General features: G+C 43.6%; 1 protein-coding gene across 1 annotated transcript in view; it reads right to left on the reverse strand.

Moving 5' to 3' along the window:
- ARHGAP32 (Rho GTPase activating protein 32) overlaps window positions 1-23,228 on the reverse strand; it is a 215,968-nt gene that overhangs the window by 56,840 nt on the left and 135,900 nt on the right. The window lies entirely within an intron of this gene.

A 23,228-nucleotide genomic window follows, 5' to 3' on the forward strand; every position in this document is an offset into this window, starting at 1 on the left:
ATCTCCCACCAAAACACCTCCAATGGTGGGAGAGCCAACGTCAACCAGGTACTGCAGTTTTAAACATTGTGTCATCTATGTCTGTTCTTAGATATTAAGGCCAGAGGGGACAATTAGATTATCAAGTCTAGAGATTCTCAAACTGGGGGGTGGGGGCATGAGAAGCTTTGGGGGAGGGGGAACTGCACACATTTTACCCACCATAACAAATAACTAGCAACGCTGATTCCGCTAGACATATCAGGTCCTCAGATAACACTCTGAATTTTGACATATTTCTGTTAAGCTTGTAGAGCATTATACAGAATCACTGCCATCTGTGCATTAATCCGTTTGCTACAACGTGTTGTACACGTTTAATTGTAAGCATCGACCACAACTGCAGTTTCGCTTTTGCTCTTATTACAATGGATCATTGCCTCTGTTTGAATCAATGCCTTACTGTTTTTAATATTTAGTGAGAGTTGCGTGTTGATTTTTTTTTTTAACGGTATATGTACCTGGGGGGCGGCGGGGAGGAGAGAGCCCTTAAACTACTACAGACACAAAGAAAGGGGGTGCGATCAAATACGTTTGAGAACCACTGATCTGGTCTGATCTCCTGTATAACATAGGCCATAACATCTAATCTACTCACCCCGTATCGAGTCAAACAACATGTATCTGACTAAAGGACATTTTGTCTTCATTTGAAGACTTCAAGAGCAGGTCCACAGGATACAGTAGTGTAAACGGCTGAGCCACGTCCAACACTGTTGCATCTATTGTGGCTGCTACCGGTGGAATTGCACAAATGGTAATGCAACAGCGGGAGATTTGCCAACAAAAACCCACTAGTGTAGACACAGCCATCTTGGACTGGCACAGAAGCACTGCTCAGGACCTCCAGGTGCGAGATTCACATTCAATTCCCAGTCCAGAGCTTTCACTAGCCAGTCTAATGAGGACGGTGGGTCAGATTCTGATTTCAGTTAAACGAGCATAAATCTGGAGTGACTCCAATCAAGGTGCTCTTGCTTTACACTGTAACCCATTCAGATCTTGGTAGTGGGAGGAGAGGAGAACAGTTAGCTGGATCGCCAGCAAAGCTGATTAAAGAGGCTTTTGACAGGCTTTGGCGGGAGCCCAGTCCTGAACTGGAGGGATGACTGGGGAGGAACCCCCACTACTCTGGCAGGATGGACTATGTGCGACCCACCTGGAAGGGGGAGGAGTATGATGTCAGAACCCAGTATGTGCGTTTTCAAAAGACACAGCACAGCTGTCACGACAGACTTTTCGGTGACTCTGTGGAATGGTGCGATACTGTTAATGACACTGTGCCTTCCCTCAGAGCTTAACAGGGGTCTCCTGCCCTCTCCACCAGGCGTCACACCTCCATTATTACCAGCCAGAGAGTGACTATTTCCCTGCTCTGAGGCCCCCGGTAAGCAGCCTTGGAATTGGAGACATTGCAGTCAAGGGCCTGTTGTTTTTTCCATTCTCTACCAGCATTCTTCAAGGTGACTGTAAATAAGACGATCACTTTACTCAAGTCGGGCATATCTGACCTAAGAGACACTGAGCTCCCATAGCCTTCAACAGGGAGGGCTTGAGCTTGCATGGCTAGACTGAGCCTCCAACAGTGTTGCTGTCTACAACACTATTTTTAGTGAGCTATTGCAAACCTGCTAGCAGAAGGCTGTCTACCCAGGCTGGGAGGCTGGCTCCCAGCTGCAGTGTAGACACAAAGGCACCTTATACCACACTGGCAGAGTGAAGTGGTCTTAAAGCTGATGCAAATTCCATCTATGCTCACTTTACAGCCCCTTTACACTGCCAGGGTGGTATAAAAGAGCCTTAGAGTACATGAGAATCAGGCCCAATAGGTCTGTGACTGGCAACAAGTTTAATTTGGTTTATAAATCCTAGGAATGCATTGCATTGTACAGTTGTTTCACATGGTTTCTGCTTTCCTTTATCTAACTAATACCCTGGTTTAATTTCAAAAGGGACTGTTCTTACCACTTAATGCATCCGATGAAGCGAGCTGTAGCACACGAAAGCTTATGCTCAAATAAATGTGTTAGTCTCTAAGGTGCCACAAGTACTCCTTTTCTTTTTGTTCTTACTATGTTTGTCTTGTGCCTATAACAATGGAGCCCTGACTTAACTGGGGGCATGGGGGCACTGCAGTCAGAAATCACAACCTCTTGCAGGCTATTTAGTCCTTAAAATGGACTACAGCCGGGTGCCCAAACTATGGCCCACGAGAGCATTTAAAAAGGCCCCGGGGCCTGCTTCAACACAATATACTAATAGCCGACTCATTAGCATTTTGTCGTCATGTTGACATTTTAGTTTAGTTATGTGTTATTTACTGGTTTTTTTTTCTGATACACATTCTATGCACTGATCTATTTATTTATTTTTAAATAGACAATACTGTACATCACAACCTGGAAAAATCATGGAGCAGGTCCTCAAGGAATCAATTCTGAAGCACTTAGAGGAGAGGAAAGTGATCAGGAACAGTCAGCATGGATTCACCAAGGGCAAGTCATGCCTGACTAATCTAATTGTCTTCTATGACGAGATAACTGGCTCTCTGGATGAGGGGAAAGCGGTGGACCTGTTGTTCCTTGACTTTAGCAAAGCTTTTGACATGGTCTCCCACAGTATTCTTGCCAGCAAGTTAAAGAAATATGGGCTGGATGAATGGACTATAAGGTGGATAGAAAGTTGGCTAGATTGTCGGGCTCAACGGGTAGTGATCAATGGCTCCATGTCTAGTTGGCACCCGGTATCAAGTGGAGAGCCCCAAGGGTCGGTCCTTGGGTCGGTTTTGTTCAATATCTTCATAAATGATCTGGAGGATGGTGTGGATTGCACCCTCAGCAAGTTTGCAGATGACACTAAACTGGGAGGAGAGGTAGATACACTGGAGGGTAGGGATAGGATACAGAGGGACCTAGACACATGAGAGGATTGGGCCAAAAGAAATCTGATGAGGTTCAACAAGGACAAGTGCAGAGTCCTGCACCTAGGACGGAAGAATCCCATGCACCGCTATAGACTAGGGACCGAATGGCTAGGCAGCAGTTCTGCAGAAAAGGACCTAGGGGTTACAGTGGACGAGAAGCTGGATATGAGTCAACAGTGTGCCCTTGTTGCTAAGAAGGCCAATGGCATTTTGGGATATATATGTAGGGGCATTGCCAGCAGATCGAGGGACGTGATCGTTCCCCTCTATTCGACATTGGTGAGGCCTCGTCTGGTGAGGCCTCGTCTGGAGTACTGTGTCCAGTTTTGGGCCCCACGCTACAAGAAGGATGTGGAAAAATTGGAGAGAGTCCAGCGGAGGGCAACAAAAAGGCTTAGGGGACTGGAACACATGACTTATGAGGAGAGGCTGAGGGAACTGGGATTGTTTAGTCTGTGGAAGAGAAGAATGAGAGGGGATTTGATAGCTGCTTTCAACTACCTGAAAGGGGGTTCCAAAGAGGATGGATCTAGACTGTTCTTAGTGGTAGCTGATGACAGAACAAGGAGTAATGGTCTCAAGTTGCAGTGGGGGAGGTTTAGGTTGGATATTAGGAAAAACTTTTTCACTAGGAGGGTGGTGAAACACTGGAATGCGTTACCTAGGAAGGTGGTTGAATCTCCTTCCTTAGATATTTTTAAGGTCAGGCTTGTCAAAGCCCTGGCTGGGATGATTTAGTTGGGGATTGGTCCTGCTTTGAGCAGGGGGTTGGACTAGATGACCCCCTGAGGTCCCTTCCAACCCTGATATTCTATGATTCTATCTAAATACATACAGAACAGAATCATTTTTGGCCCTCACATGGGGTGGCCCTCCTGTATAATAAGGTTGGGCACCAGTGGACTAGAGCCTCATTGCGGTATTGTGAATAAATTAAAACAGACAAGTGATTGCCTGCTATGCACATGCTAACTGCTTTCAATGAGGATTTTATTTTTAGACAGTACATTCACTGCCCACCAGCTGCAGCACACAGTGGACTAGTACTTTTAAACATGCAAGCCCCTGTAGGGGCAGTAGTATCAGTGATCTATAGCAGTGGCTCTCAACCTTTCCAGTCTACTGTACCCCTTTCCGGAGTCTGATTTGTCTTGTGTACCCTCAAGTCTCACCTCACTTAAAAAGTAGCTGCTAACAAAACCAGACATAAAAAAAACAAAGAAGTGTTTCAGCACACTAGCACTGAAAAATTGCTGACTTTCTCATTTTTACCATCTAACTATAAAATAAATCAATTGGAATATAAATATTGTACTTACATTTCAGTGTATAGTAGATACAGCAGTCTAAACAAGTCATTGTCTGTATGAAATTTTAGTTTATACTGACTTCGCTCGTGCTTTTTATATAGTCTGATGTAAAAGTAGGCAAATACAAAGACAAGTTGATGTACCCCCTGGAAGACCTCTGTGTACTCAATTGGTACGTGAACCCCTGGTTGAGAACCACTGATCTGCAGGCTGAAGGGTAGGCAATCCCTAAGGCGATTTGCCTGCCTCAAGTTGCAATTAAAAGGAGAAGAAAAAAAGATGAAACTGATATGCAGAACTTATAGAAATTCAAATTTTAGACACTCCAAGTCCTATGGCTTTTTTGCGGCCAGGTGTAGCTGCACATTTGCTAGGAGCAGGAAGGGCATAACTCAGATAGCTGCAATCCAAACAATATGCACAAGGAGAAAAATTGAGGATGGCATGGGAGTTTACGCGTTCTGAAATTCCTTCTCTTCTAGAGTTTTAGTGAGCACTTTCATGGGTGTCGGAAATGTGGTTCCTGAATTCAGGACTGCTCTAGTGGTCTGCAATGCATTCATGACCCTACCTCTGTGTATAATAAAATTCTGTTTACCATTAGGGACCCAGTAAAGGTAAATGATTAAAATGGACCCAGGAACAGATATGTGCAGAAGAGAAAACAGGAGTTACAACAATTAACAGAAGCTGTGTGTGTATGCATACGCATGTGTGCTTTAATAAAATATTTTGTTGACATGACAAGTGAACTCCAGAGCCAAGCAATCTGCCCAAGGGCATGGATCCCAGGGGGAGCTTATTTCTCTTAAAACAAAAACAAGTTTGTCGAGATACAGCAGTTACGGCCCCAGACAACCAAGTTCCACTACCTATTCCCGAGTAACAGGTATTTTTCATCTAGAAGAGGAAGGCAAAGAGATTGTCAGGTAAGATACGGCTGCTGCAGCTGAAATAAGGTACCTGGGCCCCTCTAGTTCCTGAATCCTGGATGACCAATTCCTGCCATAGTGTTCTGTACCGTACATCCCAGTGCCTTGAAAACATTACAAAGCAAACTGGTATTTACAGAGTTAAATGACTCAAATGCCCAGAGTATTTTAAACCCACACCTATCATTCCTGATGCTCCATTGTTAAAAAGCTTCTTTCAAACAGGTTTCAGAGTAGCAGCCATGTTAGAAAAGGAGGACTTGTGGCACCTTAGAGACTAACCAATTTATTTGAGCATAAGCTTTCGTGAGCTACAGCTCACTTCATCGGATGCATTCAAACAGTATGCTGCTAGATGGTAAATATTAATACTACCAACACTAACAGTAATTAAACAACAAGCAAGCTACTAAGCAACAAGTAGTGAAGGGAACCAAAAAACCCTGCAAGTCCTAGACAGGAGAGACACCAGAGCAAGGCAAAAAGCACCTCTTACCTTGTCTTTGCTGCAGGCCAGAAAATCAGTACTTCAGCAGTGGCAGGCTAACTCCACAAAACTCATTAACAAAGCAATGGAGTTTCTTAATCAGCTCAGCTCTCTAGTCCAGCCACCAAGGATTAGATCCAGACAGAGTGAAAGGTCATTTTCCACTGCACAATGCTTCCAGTTCAAATATCCACCACACTTGTATGCCCTCGCAGCTCAACTTTCCCACCTCTCTTCTCCCAGGCTTCCAGTCCCAGCTCAGCTTCTCATGCTGTGGCTTTGTCTCCTGATCAGCAAAACCTCTGAGTCTGAGGCTCACACACACTGTCTCAGGCAGTACACGCTGTGCTTTGTGATTGAAACTCCACAAGAGGCCCCTCCCAAAGCTCACACTTGTGAAACAAGCTACACTAGTCTAGCTCCACCCTTTTACTCAGATGACTGCTTATTACACAGACAACAGCCCCAAATGGTTGAATTTCTAGTTTACCTCCTCCTGGGTCTGGGTTCCCTTCATTTGCCACTTTTTGTTTATTCCAGCAGGCTCAGGTTTGTAAGGCACAAGGAGTGGCCTGTTGACAGGACAATACGTTTGGCTCCAGAGATAAGAAAAATGATTTAATCAACAGAAAGGGAGGGCAATAAAAAGCTGACTCATGCATTCATTCAGAGAAATTCTAGTCCTGCAGGGTGTAATAGTAAGAGTCTCACTCCACGTGGTCTTGGATGGAAAATCTAATGGAAAATCTTATCTAAATAACTAATCCCCTTTCCTCCCTAAACTGTAAACTGCTCGGGGCAGGGATGCCATCCTTTATTCGTCGCTAAAGCGTTAGGCATACCTATGGTGCTGTATAAATAAATAAGTAATAATAATATGAGTCAGGAAAAAAACCTCCCCTGTTTCTTTCTCACTTGTGGGCACGTGTACACACACACACACACACTTACTTCCTGAGTGTCATGTCTTCTGTTACTCTAGAAATGGAGACAGTCCACTGGAACATAAGAATTGCTGCACTGTATCAGAATCCTGCTTTCAACAGAGGCAGTCCCAGCTTCTTCAGAGGATGGGGCAAGACTCTTTACAGGCTTGGAAATTTTTTTTTTTTATTAAACTTTCCCTTTACAAAAAACCCCTGCAATTTGTTTTAAAAAACAACAGAGAACAGCCGTTCACAAAAGGTTGCAAACACCAGGTCAAAACACACCTCTAAGTACTTTAACCAGGTAATTAATCAAATTAAACAGATTTAAGCAAGTTTAAGTGAGTCTACATTAGGTGTTTACACAAGTGTAACTAGACTGATTTTAAATCAATTTAAGGTTACACTGGTGCAACTTTTCTAGACAAGCCCTATGGATGATCTGGTTTTGTTAATCCAATTAGCAGGGAATTCAAGGTTTCTGCTCTGCAGTTAGCTGTTTGGATCCACTTGGCAGAAGAGAAAACAAATAAGGCCAACTCTCTTTAACATCAATACCATGATTTTTTAACCCACTGAAGAGCATTTCGGTAACAGGTTAAAACCCTAGCTGGTTGGAAAATTTACATAAAATACTAAAAAAAAAAATGTCCTCATATTTCCCTCACCACCATTTTCTGACACGCTAGAAGTAAACTTGCCTGTCTGTTTAGCTCTGCCTAAACAGTACCTGTCTGTTTAGCTCTGAAGCAGCCTGCAGGAAGGTGGGAAGAAAACTGCAGCTGCCCCTTCTTCTCTAGTGCAGATTCTCTGAATGAGGCCCGGTCAGCACTAGGATTTTATATGAATATAGCTACGTCTCTCAGGGGTGTGAAAAACCCACACCCCTTGACAGATGTAGATATACCAGCCTAATCCCCAGTGCTAGGTCAAGGGAAGAATTACCTAGCTACTGCCTCTTGGGGAGGTGAATTACCTTCACCGACAGGAGAACCCCTCCTATCGGTGTAGGTAATGTCTACACTGAAGCTACAGAGGCATAGCTGCAACGGTACAGCTGTGCCACTGTATGCAGACAAACCCTGAGCTTCTGCAGGTTCTTTCCAAAGGTTTGATTGACTGACTAAAAGCACTGCTGGTTTACACCAGCCATGATGAACATATGGTCCGTAGCCTCCCGTTTAACTCGGCACTCTCAAAGATTTCAGTAAACAGCTTGGTCAATGTCACTACCGCATTCACTGATCCTCAATTCCAAAATGGCAAGATACGGGACTATGAAAACATCATAAACTAAAACAGAACATTAAAATCATGGAATCCATGGCTCCTCGGACTAAAACTAAGTCACAGCTACAGGCGACCATAACATTACCTAACTCACTGGCTGTTGACCCTTGGAAACCTGAGATCCACACTCTATAAGGACTCCTTTTTATCAGTTTTCATTAGCATGCACACATGAGCACTTTCGCTATATGGGTGGTAGAAGGCACGTCAGCATAGTAGTAAATTCCGTGAATTTTCAGTGTATGCTTTAATGAAAAGCTATTACAAAATCATAGAAACATAGGATTGGAAAGGACCTCGAGAGATCCTAGACCATCCCTGACAGGTGTTTGTCTAACCTGTTTTAAAAACCTCCCATGATAGGGATTTCACAACCTCCCTTGGAAGCCTATTCCAGAGCTTAACTATTGTTACAGTTAGAAATATTTTCCTAATATCTAACCTTGCTGTAGATTAAGCCCATTACTTCTTATCCTACCTTAAGTGGACATGGAGAACAACTGATCACTGTCCTTTTTATAACAGTCCTTATCATATTTGAAGACTATCATTACCACAGATTACCAGGGTTGGAAGGGACCTCAGGAGATCATCTAGTCCACCCCCCTGCTCAAAGCAGGACCAACCCCCAATTTTTGACCCAGATCCCTAAATGGCCCCCTCAAGGATTGAACTCACAACCCTGGGTTTAGCAGGCCAATGCTCAAACCACTGAGCTATCCCTCCCCCAATCCCATTCCCCTCCCAGTCTTCTTTTCTCAAGACTAAACATGCCCAGATTTTTTAACCTTTCTTCATAGATCAGGTTTCCTGAACCTTTTTCATGTTTGTTGCTTTAATTTGATGCACATTCTCTCCATTTTGATACATTCTTCTTACAGTGTAGCACCCAGAACTGCACACAGTACTCCAGCTGAGCCCTCACAAGTGCTGAGTACAGCAGGACAATTACCTCAGGTGTCTTACAGACGACACTGCTGTTAATACACTCCAGGATGACATCAGCCTTTTTTGCCACTGAATCACGCTGACGACTCATATTTGGACTTGGAAGCATTAGATTTTTTGGGTAAACACTGATTTCACTGTATTCACAAATTCAGTTCACAAACAAACTGACGAAGTATTTCCATTGATAATAAGTGAAATTTACATATAGGCAAAGTAAGAAAAATTCCACTTGAGAACTTACTTAAGTCTGATTTAGGACTAAAATTTTGACATACGATGTTGACAATTTGCATTTTAATGGTTTATAAAGTTTTAACTTTTGGTTCTCAACATCTGCTGCAATTAAATAATTATTGTCTGCACCCTCCCCCCCAATAATCTCCCACAACTGCGAAAATTTAAATCAAGTATCATAAAAAATGTTTTAAAATAAACATTGATATTATCCATCAAAATGATAAAAAATTAAAAATCGAATTATGTCAAGCCTATTCATATTCAATTTGTAATCCACTATAACCCCCAGCTCCTTTTCAGCAGTATCTAGCAACCAGACAGTCATTCCCCATTTTGTGGTTGTGCAATTGATTTTTTCCTTCCTAACTGAAGTATTTTGCACTTGTCTTTATTGAATTCCATCTTGTCGATTTGAGACCCATTTCTCTTATTTGTCAAGGTAATTGTGAATTCTAATCCTGTCCTCCAAAGTGCTAGCAATGCATCCCACCTTGGTGTCATCTGCAAATTTTATAAGCACACTCTCCACTCTTTTATCCAAGCCATTAATGAAAACATTGAATAGTACCGGATCCAGGACCAATGTTGGCTTTGGTCAGATGTTTTCAGCTTTAACCCCAAACTGGAAACCCTACTTACTGTTCTTGGCAGCCTATGGAGAGTCTCCCATGGCCACTAATGATACTTTAGGGAGAACATGAGCCTCTACTTATTTGAAGAGAGCAAAGATGTACCAGAGAAGTTGAGTAGCACTGGCAAACCGTAACAACCTGGTAAAAGGAGGCTCCTTTACCTCGAAAAGGAGTTTTAAAACATGGCTGCGTCCACGGCTAGATTAAAACATAGGCACATGTCTTGGGTCTCCAAGCTTCTGGAGTCACATGATGACATGAGAATCACTGCTTTCATTTTTTAAAAACAAAATGTTTCTAGCCCTTATGATCGTGGAGATAGCCTTGAAACTGTGATCTGAGCCCTGGTGTAGACAGCACTATGTTGGTGGGAGAGCTTCTCTCACTGAAATAGCTACTGCCTCTCGTGGAGCTGGAGTTATTAAGCTGACAGGCGAGCTCTCTCCCATCGGCTTAGAGTGTCTTCACCAGAAGCACTAAAGCGGCACAGCTGCACCACTGCAAGCTTATAGTGTAGACCTGCTGTGAGTTTGGAGACTGTCTGAAACAATGGCTCTGTGAAGTGCGAACTGCCCCTCATCTAAATGAGCTTTTAACTCTGATACCTGGCTGCAATGAGGGGTGGGTTGGGGGGGAACATGAGTAAGATATCACCTCAGCAGAGGACTCAACAAGTTCTTTGTTGCCATCGCCTCACCACTGTTCTTCTGGGGTGGTGGTGGTAGGGACCTCCACACAAGTCATCTTCTGGGATGGGGACTGAGTTCTCCCTTCTCCAGAACAGACCCTAGCCCAGGAGTTCTCAAACTGGGGGTTGTGATCCCTCAGGGGGTCGCGAGGTTATTATGTGGGGGGGTCGTGAGCAGTCAGCCTCCATCCCCAAACCCTGCTTTGCCTCCAGCATTTATAATAGTGTTAAATATAAATAAGCGTTCTTCATTTATAAAGGCAAGTCACACTCTGAGGCTTGATGTGTGAAAGGGGTCACTAGTACAAAAGTTTGAGAACCACTGCCCTAGCCCATCTGAAGATCAGAGAATGGTGGTCTAGGTAGGGAGCAGGCTGCCCAAAAAGGAGTTATGGTTGGCCCCTGATGCTGCAAATCCAAGGCAGGGCAGGGCCACAGGGAGCCCCATTTGGTATGTGCCCAGGGCCCTGGATTTTCTTAATATGGGCCTGGTCACATCCACCTATTTCAGCTAGCAAGTCAGACCCAAGAACTATAAATTCTTCACACCACTGCTCTGGATGATTATAGTAACTCAGGCCTCTGGAAAATTCAATCGAATTAGCTGAAGGTATGAATTTAAAGTGGATTAGTTAAACTTCATTAAAACTCTGTGGACACTCACTCAGAGCTTGTCTATACAGGATACTCAGGCCTGGTCTACACTTAAGAATTTATACCAGCATAGCTATATTGGTCAGGGATGCAAAAACCCCAAACCAAAACAAAACCCCAATCACCCCACATCTCCTAGCGATACAGCTATGTCAAACCCCCACCCCTCCAAAAAAAACCCCCAAACCTCCCGTGTAGACACTGCTACGTGGACAGAAAAGTGCTTCTGCTGATGTAGCTAATGTTGTTCGGGGAGGTGGTATTCCTACAATGGCAGAAAAATTCCTGCTGGGGTATTTAAGTGGCCTTAATTCAGTTCCGAATTTTACTTCTGAATGAGAATAACCACATAGGGTTTAATGTGATTTAACTATTCCACTTTAAATTTGCACCTCTAGTTAACTGGAATTAATTTCCCTGAGAGTTCCCTTGTAGACAAAGGAGGCAGCTTTTCTGAAGTGGAAGCCAAGAAATCTGAGTTCTATTTCCGGTTCCAGTTTCCCCATCTGTAAAATGGGGGCTAATATAAACCTTTGTGCCTTGAGATCTACAGGTGAAAACTGCTGTTTAAGTGCCAAGGCCATTATGTATTACAAGAATTCCACTGAAGTCAATGGGACTACTCACCGTATGTCACCTTTAGTCTTCACACTCTATTATTATTTTAAGGCTAATATACTACAGTAATAAATTTGATTTGATTACTATTATTGTATATAATCAGTCTGTTCCTGAATGTACCTAGTTTATGCAGGGATGTCACATAATGCAATGTCTAACATCACAGTGAGGTCACAAACTGAGATGTAGAATCTGTGGATAAATTAAGCAAACTGGAGGCCACAGGGATTAAAGAGGAATCTGCTTCTGTTTACACAGGCATCTTGGCAAACAGTAGGGCTGGGTGAGCAATTCACAATGAATGATTTGTTCAACACATTTTGTTTCTTTTACTGTTCACAGATGGTCCTCAAGCAACTCACAATTTTCTTGAATGTATTTGTTCAAAATCATTCACCAAGTCAAGCCTACAGATAATGCTTGTTCTCAGTGTGATAGTCATAATTTGAGCTGTTTTGGTAGGAAGCAGATTACAACATCATATTTCTTTTCTCTGCCTGGATGAGTTTAACTTGCAGAATGAGGTTTCCTGTGTGTATATTTACGATGCTGACTTTAAAATTATGTTTCTGCAAATACTGTCTAATATTCACTTATAATTAACACAAACGTTCCTACTACCAAATTAATTTGCCAAAACATTTGTAGAAAATGCATACAAAAGGGGTGTGAATACAATGAAAGTAAATTCAATTAAAAATTCAGATCAGCAAGGCTAAGACAGGAAATACAGAAACACAGGACAGGTATATCAGTCACACAAATATTCAGGAAAACATACTTGGCTGGGCCTGAACTCCACTCATCCCCTTTAACTATGATGCACTGAACCAAAACATTACTCACAGCTTGCCTTAGGCAAGAATTCTGCAAGGCTGAATTAATTAAGCATTCAATTTTACACAGTTTGATTTAAAAGCAAGGCTGCACATTATAAATGCTCCTACTTCCCGATAATTGGAATGAGAATGCAAGAGGACTGTCACAAACAACATTAACTCCTTTCCTAATTTAAAATGGTGGTTTTATTAACTGGAGATTATCTCTCTGATGATGATCACGGTGCTTCAGGAAAGATTTTACTATGTGTTTTACAATGTGTGCTTTAAAGGTGGAGCCGTCAGCCCTGAGGAAACCTGGGACAACATGACAAAAACACGGTTCCATGCCACAGGCAATGCCGCACAAAATGTTCCCACTGCAAGGCAGTCTAAATTCTTGCATGGCATGGCATGGCATGGCATGGGGTTTTTATTACGTTTAACATGGGCGCAATTGTGTTGATTTAATTTTCCACAATTTTTCCAAGGCTTACATTTTTCCTCTGACAATTTATTGTGCATGAATCAAAATATCTAATGGTAGTACAAATGAACGACTTGCATGAAATGAAACGAAAACAATATGGTTCACATTCTGCTACATCCACGAAAGGCAAGGGATATACATCACAAATGTAAAATATGTATAAATGAGACGCAAATCAGACCCTATATCTTCTTACTTCAGATAGAGGGTGAAGTATCGGGAAGGCAGTGTAGTCTAGTGGCTAGGACAAGGGACTGGAAGCTAGGAGACCCAGGTTGGAATTCTGACCTTGCTGAAGTCAGTGACAAAACTGCAGAGGTGCCTTGATTAATCTGACTGGGGTTCATTCTCATATGACTAGTGTCTACTAATGTTAACAGTAGTCATGTGGCTAAAAAAATCATCATGCTGTCCGTTCACCTTGTAACTTTCTCCATCTTCCAAACTGGCAAATTCAACCATGGAAGGAAGGCACCTTATTTTGCGGTGTCATTTCATGTTTTGCCATACTTATCCTGTAATCAAGGCCTCTGAAAAAGCCTATTTATTTGGGAGACATTAACATTACAGTTGAAAGCTGGTGGGAAGGCAGAGAATCAAAACATCACACTACTAAGGAAGAGGCAGGCTTGGGAACAAAATCAGGATTCCCACTCACAGGGCCCCTGCAGATTTGCCATAAAGATGTCTGGGTGCCGTATAGTATTTCGGGATTGATGGGAGTGCCTCACTCTTATGTTCTCCCTTTGTGGTTGGAGCCATAGTGGAATAGCCTGCCTTGTGTGCCCAGGTTTACAAGAAATGAATCAATGCATGTGTGTTTCACTGACCAAGGTAAAAGTAGTTTGGGAAGATATATGGCCAATGGTGGATCAAGCAGACAGCTGAAGACTTTTATCTGCCTTTTCCTGAACAAAGCAAGTTCCTGAGAGACTGATTCAAGAATTAAATGAAAAGATTCACACTGTACTTATAGAATTAAATCCTGAGAAAGAATGAGCGTGAGGTTGACACAGACCTTAAATAAAACCCTGCAAATGAAGCTTCAAAGCAGCAGAGCCTTCTGAATTAATCATAAGCGCAAGATGATTCACAAACTAATGAAGTGGGCCCTGAAAGCCAGAGTAATGTCCAAACTATATCTTGCAGCAAGTTTAAACTCATTGGAAAAGAGAGGAAAACCCTGCCTCAGCAGTGTCTGGGCCTTCTAATAGAAACACTTAGACCTGTCATTGACTGTAGTAGGAGACCTTGTAAAGTATTTTAAACTATGCTTTCTTTTGTGCTAATTTAAGGATTCTCCCCAAACGTATGCAATGGGGCACATACAAACCAAGGGACAATTAACTGCTCTAAGAACGCCTCAAAGATTATTATCTCCCACGTGGTTTAGATGACACGATGTCCCCTTTTTGACCTGCTGTTTAAGTCTCTTTTCACTTTCTCTGGAGATGTAGCAACATTAATGTTAAACCAATAGAGCACAAGAGCCGCAGGCATGTACATTCAGAGGCCAAGTGCCACCCCCTGCTGACAGATAGACTAAGCAGACTTTCTGCTGCCTGTGTGAATTTTCATGGGGCCAGGGTGTAATCGGAGATTCAAGGTATGCACCAGCACAACCCTTGATAAATCCACATGCAAAAGCAGGACCAGATTGGAGGTATGTGCCATGCATCTGTGGTTAAATCTGTCTGAAAGTATTTCCACTCCACAGCTTGACTCCCATAGTAATTTACAGGTACGCAGTGCTATAATGAAAGAATAGGAAAGGCAGGGAAGGGTAATCTGCCTTTTGCCTGATTTCAAACCTACTGTAATACTTGTGGATTGGAAGCTCAAACTGACTGCTATAAGGTTCAGGTCTTACTTTGACACAAATGGTGAGAAAAACAAATCCACTTTAAAAGACCATCTTGAAAACTGGAATAGAGAGCAGGCAGAGTGAAAAAGAAGACAGAGTGTGAAAAGAAGGCACGTTTTATTATTAGTACTTTGGTGCTTGCAAAAAGGACTGCGTATGGCCCAGTTCTACCACATTGCTCATGTTACCTTACTCCACAAGTAGTCCCACTGATTTCAGTGGGACTCTATTTCTTGATGTTAGTTGCCAGAATAAAGTCACAAAAACTGCAATAAGGTATAAAATACCAGTCTGTCTCCTTCTGTCTATGCTCATGCATATAGACTGTATTTATGTTTACCCTGATGCACACAGACCTAAATACGCTAAATTTGTCTGCAAGTCTCTTTCCTGGTTAAAATTCCACAGAAAACCAGGCCAAGACAGGATTAGATTAATGCGAACTAGGAGCCTTTTAGTTCCTGCCTACAGCGTCCACACAGGAGAGTGCAGCACAGCAATTGGTGCGCACAGCTATTCATACCCCCAGAGTCCAAAATGCAGGGCAGTGTAGACAAAGCCTAAATGCTGCCTGATTGCTTTTGAAGTTGAGTCTCTCTCTCTGCGCCAGCTCCTTGGGGCTGCTAGAGACCAAGTGCAATGCAGAAATCCCCGGGGTGTGTGTGTGCGCACATCACTAAAATTGTCCCTGCACTCCACCTCTATCTCCTTTAGCAAGCATTTCCCAACAGCTGATAGACTCTCAGATTGAAGCAGGGGAGGGGGCTGGTTCTCTGTTGGCCTACACCTTGTGTGGTGATTGACATCTGGGCACAATGGGTGTAAAGTGCTACCAAATCAAGAGAGTGGCCACATTGTGCGTTCACTTTGTATTGGTGAAAAAGACTACAAAAGGTGCAAGGAAATAACCACCAGCTATGTCTGGAAACTATCTACTACTTAGGCCCTGTCTTCAGGGGAAAATTATTTCATCATAACCTAAGGTGTGAATTTAAATAGATATGGTTGTATCGTATACCCGCCCTGTAGGCAATCTTATCTAGGTACCTGTTTTCCATTTAATTTATGTTGCCTGAGAAAGGTTTTAAGATAAAGTGAAAAAAGCCACTGGAATAAGAACATCCATATCTTGGCTCATATCAGTATAACTATATTGTGATACTTTCTTGTGTGGACAAGCATGTAATTGGAAGAGATACATGTCCAGGACCTAACCACTGGAGCTTCAAAAATGGAGGCGGGGTTAATGCTGGGTATACCAAAATTTACACTTCCAAAGAGAACAACCCATTTACACACAAAAACCTGGTAATAATTTTCTGTAACATCTTGGAAACCCTAAGAAAATATGATGCTGTTTAGATTACAAATAATATTTATTTGACTGCAAATATTAACCATGACTCCATGGAGTTTGTCTCTAAGAAACACTACCATGAATGCCTAAGAGCCATTTCAGCACTGCCAACATTTATACTCGCTTCTTTTTACTCCTGCAGGGAAATATCTACACTATCAAAGGATTAGAAAGGAGGAAAAAATGCACTGACCTTCTAATGCTATGTATTCTTAGGAATTTATTTGAAATGCTTTAAATTATTGCTGGTCTCTAACTTGCTAAACCAGCCAGTGATTTACGGACTTTATTTATGTGCACGTACAGAGTACTTTTAGATCTACCAGCAAAAACTAAATTCAAAACTGAGTTAAATTCAGAAATATATGCTCAAAGCCCCAGACTCTTAGCTTTATGTGGAGGGAGCATTCTGCACATACAGTTTTACAGCTTTCTAATCTTCTTTTCATGCTCCCTGAAAATCCACTGCTCATCCTCGTTTGCTAGAAACCTCCTCTAAACCATCATCGATAGACACCAAAAGCCTCTTTTAATTGCTGACACTCTTGGTATCTGTGCTTAAATAACTGCCCTTTCCAGCAGGAGGTGAACAGGGACATTCAGGGCATATTTCACAACTTCATGTCGAGTTCAGCTGTGCAATTCTAATCCTGGGTCTGCCACTGACTCACTGTCTGGCTTTGGGAAAGTCCTATGCTCCTATCTGCTTCCTCGCATGGAGCAGAGCAGTTATGGGCCTGGGTGCTGGTGAGGTGGGAGGAAACTACTCCACGACAGGCTCCGGTGTTGCTGCATACTGCAGGCACTGCGGCACTGGGCTGGGGTTGGATGACTGGTATCCTGCTGGACTGTCCTCTCAAAGCTAATGCTGACGAAACCAAAGGAAACAACTGCAGGCAGAGGGACGGATTCTGGAAGCCTTACGCGCACACAGTCCTCTGAAGTCAATGGGACTTTCCTGCAAGTGTAGCTTTGGGCTGCTGCAGGCCATGCAGGTCTGGGCACCTGAACTGAGAGCAGGGTGCCTGTCTTTCCTGTGGTCTCAATGATCCCCTGCTGAGCCCAGAAGGCATGGAGGAGGATGCAGAGGGGATAAGAGCCAGAACTGAGTGGGGGAGGGGAGAGGAGGGGAGGATAAGAGCCAGAACTGAGTGGGGGGGGGAGAGGAGGGGAGGGGGAGAGGAGGGAAGAGGTTAGATGGGCACAAGGAGCTGGTGGGAGGGGACTGGAGGCTGGCAATGGTGTGTGTGGCGGGAAGGGAAATGGGGTCTGAGAAGTGATATGTGGAGAGACTGGGGCTGGGTGCTGGGCAGGTAAATGGGGCAGAGGAGAGCAGGGAGCCAAAAGGTGGGAGGCAGGGCAGACTGAGATCAGATGACGAGCTAAGGGGGCTGGAGCTGACTGGGCAAAGACACTGGAACTGAGAACCAGTGGGGTGGAGTGGAGACAGATCTGATGAGGAGCCAGGACATGGGGGGAGAACTGGGACCGGTTGCGCAATGAGACTGAGACAAGGAGTACTGGGGGGTTTGGGGAGAGGATTGGAGATGGCGAGTGGGACTGGGAGCTAGTGGGGATGGGGAATGTGGGTGGGAGGGAAGGAACGACTGGAGGCCAGGGTGGCAGGAGAGAGACAGATTGGATGAGGAATCAAGAATGGGGACTGGGCCAGAGACAGGGAATCCTGAAATGCGAGACTAGGACTTCCTGGATGAAGAGACTGGGATGAAAAGCCTGAGGCGAGGAAAAGAGAGGACGGAGACAGGGACAGGTTGGAAGGGATGGACTGAAGAGTCTGTGCTACTGGAGAACACTCTCCTGCAGGACCTGACTTGAGTCTCACCATTCCTCTGCTTTTAGCGAAACTCTGTGAAATCTACTGGCAAAGTGGGTGTCCCACACCCTCCTGTGCTGATCCACATGGTAGAATTCTACTTCTATCAGTTACTCCATCAGCTCAGGTGGATCTAAAGGATCCAGCCCTGCTGATGGGTGTCAGTATCATGCCTCATGATGAAAATTATTTTTCAGGTTGCTTTTTTAAAAGCCTAGGGGCAAATACACAAATGAACTACATTAGAAAACATTCTTAAGGTTGCAAAATCAAACACTAGAATGTTAAGTGCCAGAATTAAGGTTTCCTATGCAACCTTAATTCAGTCTCTTTCTGCAGACCCATTATAATAGTGTTTAATTATATGAACACATACTTTTTCCCCACAGATCCTTGCATCATTCACTGCACAGGATGGACCTGCTGTGAGAAAGAATCAGGGCTGTGTAGCAAAAGAGGCTGTTGTCTGTAAAACCACTGTGTCATTTGTTAGAGAAGTTGACAGTGCAGTGAGCGAGGCAGGTGACTGCTGGAAGAGAAAGGGTGGTCTCGTGGTTAAGACAGTTGAGTTTTGCCCTGGAGAACTGGATTCTATCCCACAGAGTTCCTACGTGATACTAGTCATTTCACTTAAACCAAACTTTTCACAGGCTGTCACTAATTGTGAGTTCCTCATTTGCTGAGTGCCCAACTTGAGATCCTTGGCATCTGTCTGACAATGGAGAAGCGCTGAGCATTCACAGGTGAATTTGAAGTCAATGGGAGCTGTGCTTTAAACATATCAAGTGCTATACAATGCTAGAGAACACTGAAATGTTAGGGCCTAGGCATCTCAAATTGGCACCCAAAATTAGTGGGTATTTTTTTACCATAATCTCTTTTTGTCTTGGTCCCCCATTTGTAAAACAGGGATAATAATATCCCCTTCACCTCATCGGGAGAGGCTGCACGGCAATAATTTATGAATACTGTATGCTGACCTAGCTATTGGGATGTTTATTGTATGGTGTGGGATGTTTACTGTAGGAATGTGTTGGTTTAGGTCAAAGCAAGCTGCTGGGAAAACAAACAGGAAGCATAACAGCTTGAAGACAGTCACTCCTCTGCCAACACTTGGCGAGAATGTCTCCTGTATTGTCCCTGGTGATGTTCTACCTCTGTCCCCCGCTAAGCTCACTGGACCAGTCTGTCAAGGGGGTAGAGGGTTCAAACTTGTGAACACGGACCACGATTACATTTAAACAGACAAGCAAGGGAGAGCCAGTAAAGTGAAACAGACAGACACCCAGAACTAGGTTGCGGGGTGACCGGGAAAGTGAGGCCTGACTAGGATCTTTACCAAGAATAGGTAAAATATTAATTGATCAACCTTTGGTTGTTTTAAAACCCTTTTTCTTCTACTATGCTTTATTCCTGCTGTTAAGATTAAACAGTACCTTGGGTTTTAGAAGGCTGTCTGGAAACTGTATTCACCATGTGTCACAGAATCCCAAAGGGAAGAACTCCAGATGTCCAGTAAGATCTGCTTGGAAAACCATGGTCCATCCCATGTGCCTGGTCTAAGAGTGAAAGAATCATGTGCTTTCACCCCAGGAGAGGTATAAGGCACAAGGCCCAACACTGAAGCGGGTGCACTCAGAGAGACCAAAGTGGGAACAGAGGTGCAGCTAGCCCTGGAGCCATGATATAGCAGTGTAGTGAAAATAAATTCATTCGTGTTTGCGATGAACGCCATGGAAATGCCAGTGACAAAATTATTAACTCTGTCTTCAGAGGACGGTTTGACTAGTATGCACTAAATAAGGCTCGGGGCAACACACTGAACAAGCAGGAGGAAAAAAATATATGGAATAACTGCTCATTAAGTGAGCACCATCCATTCTGTGCACTGAATGAGGCAGGGGTCATGTGGAAAAAACAGCATGCGACCATGTCATTAAAGACTATATCATAATATAAAAGCGGGGAGGGGAGAATCTTAATGGTGTGTGTGTGTGTTCGTGTTCAAGACTTTTACTTATATTAAGAATTTGGGCCAGATCATCTGTCTGGAAACTGCGCGCAGAGAATTCTGCCCTTTTTGGGTGGGGCTGAGCCATCCATGTGGCGCTGTTTCTCTGTAGGTGGAGGGCAGGCAGGCTTTGGCAAAAGGGAGGCTAAATGTCTCTCCCGTAAAGCCTGCAGAAAACGAGTCAACCTCTGTGCTATAAGTGCCCCCTTCTGGGTTCCAACAGAACTGGCCACCAGGAAGCCAGAGGGAGGCCAGAAGCCAGAGGGATGGGTGCATAGGGTGTCTTTATGCAGAATGCTCTCTCTGACCCAGCTGATAACCTGTCACTCTCATTCTTGGGATGTGTGTTTCCTGGGAATAGAACTGTCTTTTCATCAGCCACCCCCAACCCGGCTCATTCCATGAGGGTGAGTGGGCAAATCCCACAGCGCCTGATGGAACTAACTGGTCATGAAGAAATGGTGGTGTCTGTTCCTGGCATTGACGCACCACTTCCAGTGGAAAATCCCACAGGAGGATGAGGAAATATGGCCTTTTGATTGCACACATTGCTTGATTTCCTATGTTCTGAAGCTGATTTGGGTGGTTGGGATGGAGAGTAGGTTATTGACGGCAGCTATAGCCATATTATGACAGATCATCCTGGATCCCAGCTTCCTGCCGACACAGACCAAAGAGGGAGATATTCCACCTTCAGTCTATTTCAAGGACAGCTTTTCCTTCATTTGTTGCATTAAATGTCCTACCAGGTCACCTCAAACTGTGAGACACTCGTCCTTTAAAACAGCACTTTTCACTGGCTTCATTTCTGCAAAGAGCTTGAGATTTCCATCTAGACTGTGGCTGATATATAGACAGAGGACATGCACGGAGGGGATTTATCGCTCCTGTAAATCCTCTGGGAAGCTCTTTGAATTGCATATAAAGCACAGTGAGTAATTTCATGCCAGGCAGTTTCTAGAGATTTGTGGGGCGCGGTGCAAAGATGTCCTTTTGATAGTGTTTTCAAGGAACAGACGTTGGATGTTTCCCACACTCAATTTATAAGACCTCTTATACATTGTTACAGGACACAGACTACTTTGCAGAGGATGCTTCAGATCTTCTGCAATAAACGTTTGTGAGAGCATCTAATGTCCACAGTTTATTAATACTTGTTCCTAGAATATTAAAAATCGAAGTTCTTCCAAGTTCACACTGTCTGCTACAGGTTTTAGGGTTTAGAGTTCAATGCAGAGCAGGTGAATCTTGCATATAGCAGCACCCCATTAGGTCAGCACTCTGCTCTGGTCTCCCCACTTTTTTATGTATTTATTTACTGCAGCAAGAAAGGGGAAAATGGAACAGAACAAGAGGCACAGAGTGAAAGATACACGGGTGCTGTTAAATGACGTCAGAGGAAAATGTTACTGCTATTTTTGTAACCGTGCACATGAATTTAAAGAGCAAAAAAGACAGTCAGTGTTTCCAATGAGATACCATATCCCACACCTTTGTTATGGTCCTGGGCAGTCACTTTAAGACACCATGACTGTCCCCCAAGAAATCCAATCTTCTAATGATAGGAAGTCACTGGAGCTACTCGTGGTAAGCATTATGCCTGGAGTTCAAAATAAACGTCCTGAAACTTCCAAAACAGTAAAACTAAGAAGACTTGCCTTGGTTCTGCTGATATTTCTCAGGTACAAAACAGCAGCAAAATAATACTGAGAAAGAACTGGAGGGAGTGGCGGGTGGAAATGTCCAGCCCTTCTTTATCCATTATAAAGAAGCAAAAGAGGGCAAAAGCCCAACCAAAAAAATTTCCTTTGCTGCTGACCTTTAAAGTGAGAAGATAAAAGTATCCAGGAGGAGTTCAGCTGAGGTGGGTAGAGTCGAGGCAGTGGCAGACACGGGCAATACTGAAAAGGTGGCAATAGGGAGATATGCAATTATGAGAGACAATGAAAATAATACTTGGCCCTTCTGAAGCACGTTCCATCAAAGCACTGTACAAACTTTAAGCTCATTAATTAGCCCTCATATGTGGGAAAGAAAGAACCGCAATGATAATATTGTGGACAGTGCAGGCAAAAGGAAGATCTGACATGTACTTGGAAGTGCTGGTGACTCACTTATTAGAGTAACATCAATGGCACCATTCATTAACATTAATGACACCCATGGAAACACAATCAGTTTACTAAACAGGGATTGTGTGTGAATAATGTATAGCGGGGACATGAGTACACTTCAGTTCCAATTCAAGGGGGTAGAGTAAAGTGCTTCAAAGACATATATGGTGACAGCACGTGATCCACAGCCCTGAGTTCTGTGGGACCATGACTCATTGCACAAGATATTAAATTAACCAATTTTTACTGCACAGCATCGATCCAGCACGCCAATAACTGTACTTTATGGCTCTTGGTCACTTTATTAAGTTCAGCTTACAAAGATTTTTTTTTAAAGTGCACCCAAGGAATTCAGGAGCACAAAATCCCATGATTTTCAATGGAACACCCGTGTTCCTAAGTCCTGTAGGCACTTTGGGAAAATCCCACTTGTAATATCTCCCCGGCCCCTCTCTCTTTTTTTTTTTTTTCTTTAATTATTTTAGGTGAATTTAGTGCTGGTGGAAAGATGTTGTGCTGACAGCTCTGAATAATGAAATCCTCTGTTCACCAGCAGAATGGGCACAGAAGAGGTGCAAGCTTCCCCCTGCACTGACCCTTGCCAGCATGTCTCAGCCCTCCCTCGGAGAAACAACTTCTGCTGCCCTGATGGTTGCTTTGTGCACACATTCCATCCTCGACCTCTCTCTGCTGAGAACGCCCACAAAGGCAACATACCCCATTACCACTCACCTCCCTTAGGCTATAGTTTTGTATAAAATTATGTCAAAGACAACTCCAGATATTCATTCATAAAAACAAGATATTAAAATGCATGTTAGTGAGTCATTCGCAATAACTGCCAAACGGACAGCTAGAGCACGCTGGATCTATCCGTGGCACACTGCAGTCCCTCAGCTCCTTTACAGTGCTTTAATTTTACCTCCTGTTTCTCCTGAGAGGCTGTTGCAAGGGAGTCATGACAACGACAACACAGCGGTTCTTAGCTATCACTGTAACAGTGCACACATCATGGCCATTTAAGATGCTGCTAAACTACAGCATTTAAAC

This window comes from Eretmochelys imbricata, chromosome 22, assembly GCF_965152235.1.
Source record: "Eretmochelys imbricata isolate rEreImb1 chromosome 22, rEreImb1.hap1, whole genome shotgun sequence".
In the NCBI taxonomy this organism is placed as follows: domain Eukaryota; kingdom Metazoa; phylum Chordata; order Testudines; family Cheloniidae; genus Eretmochelys; species Eretmochelys imbricata.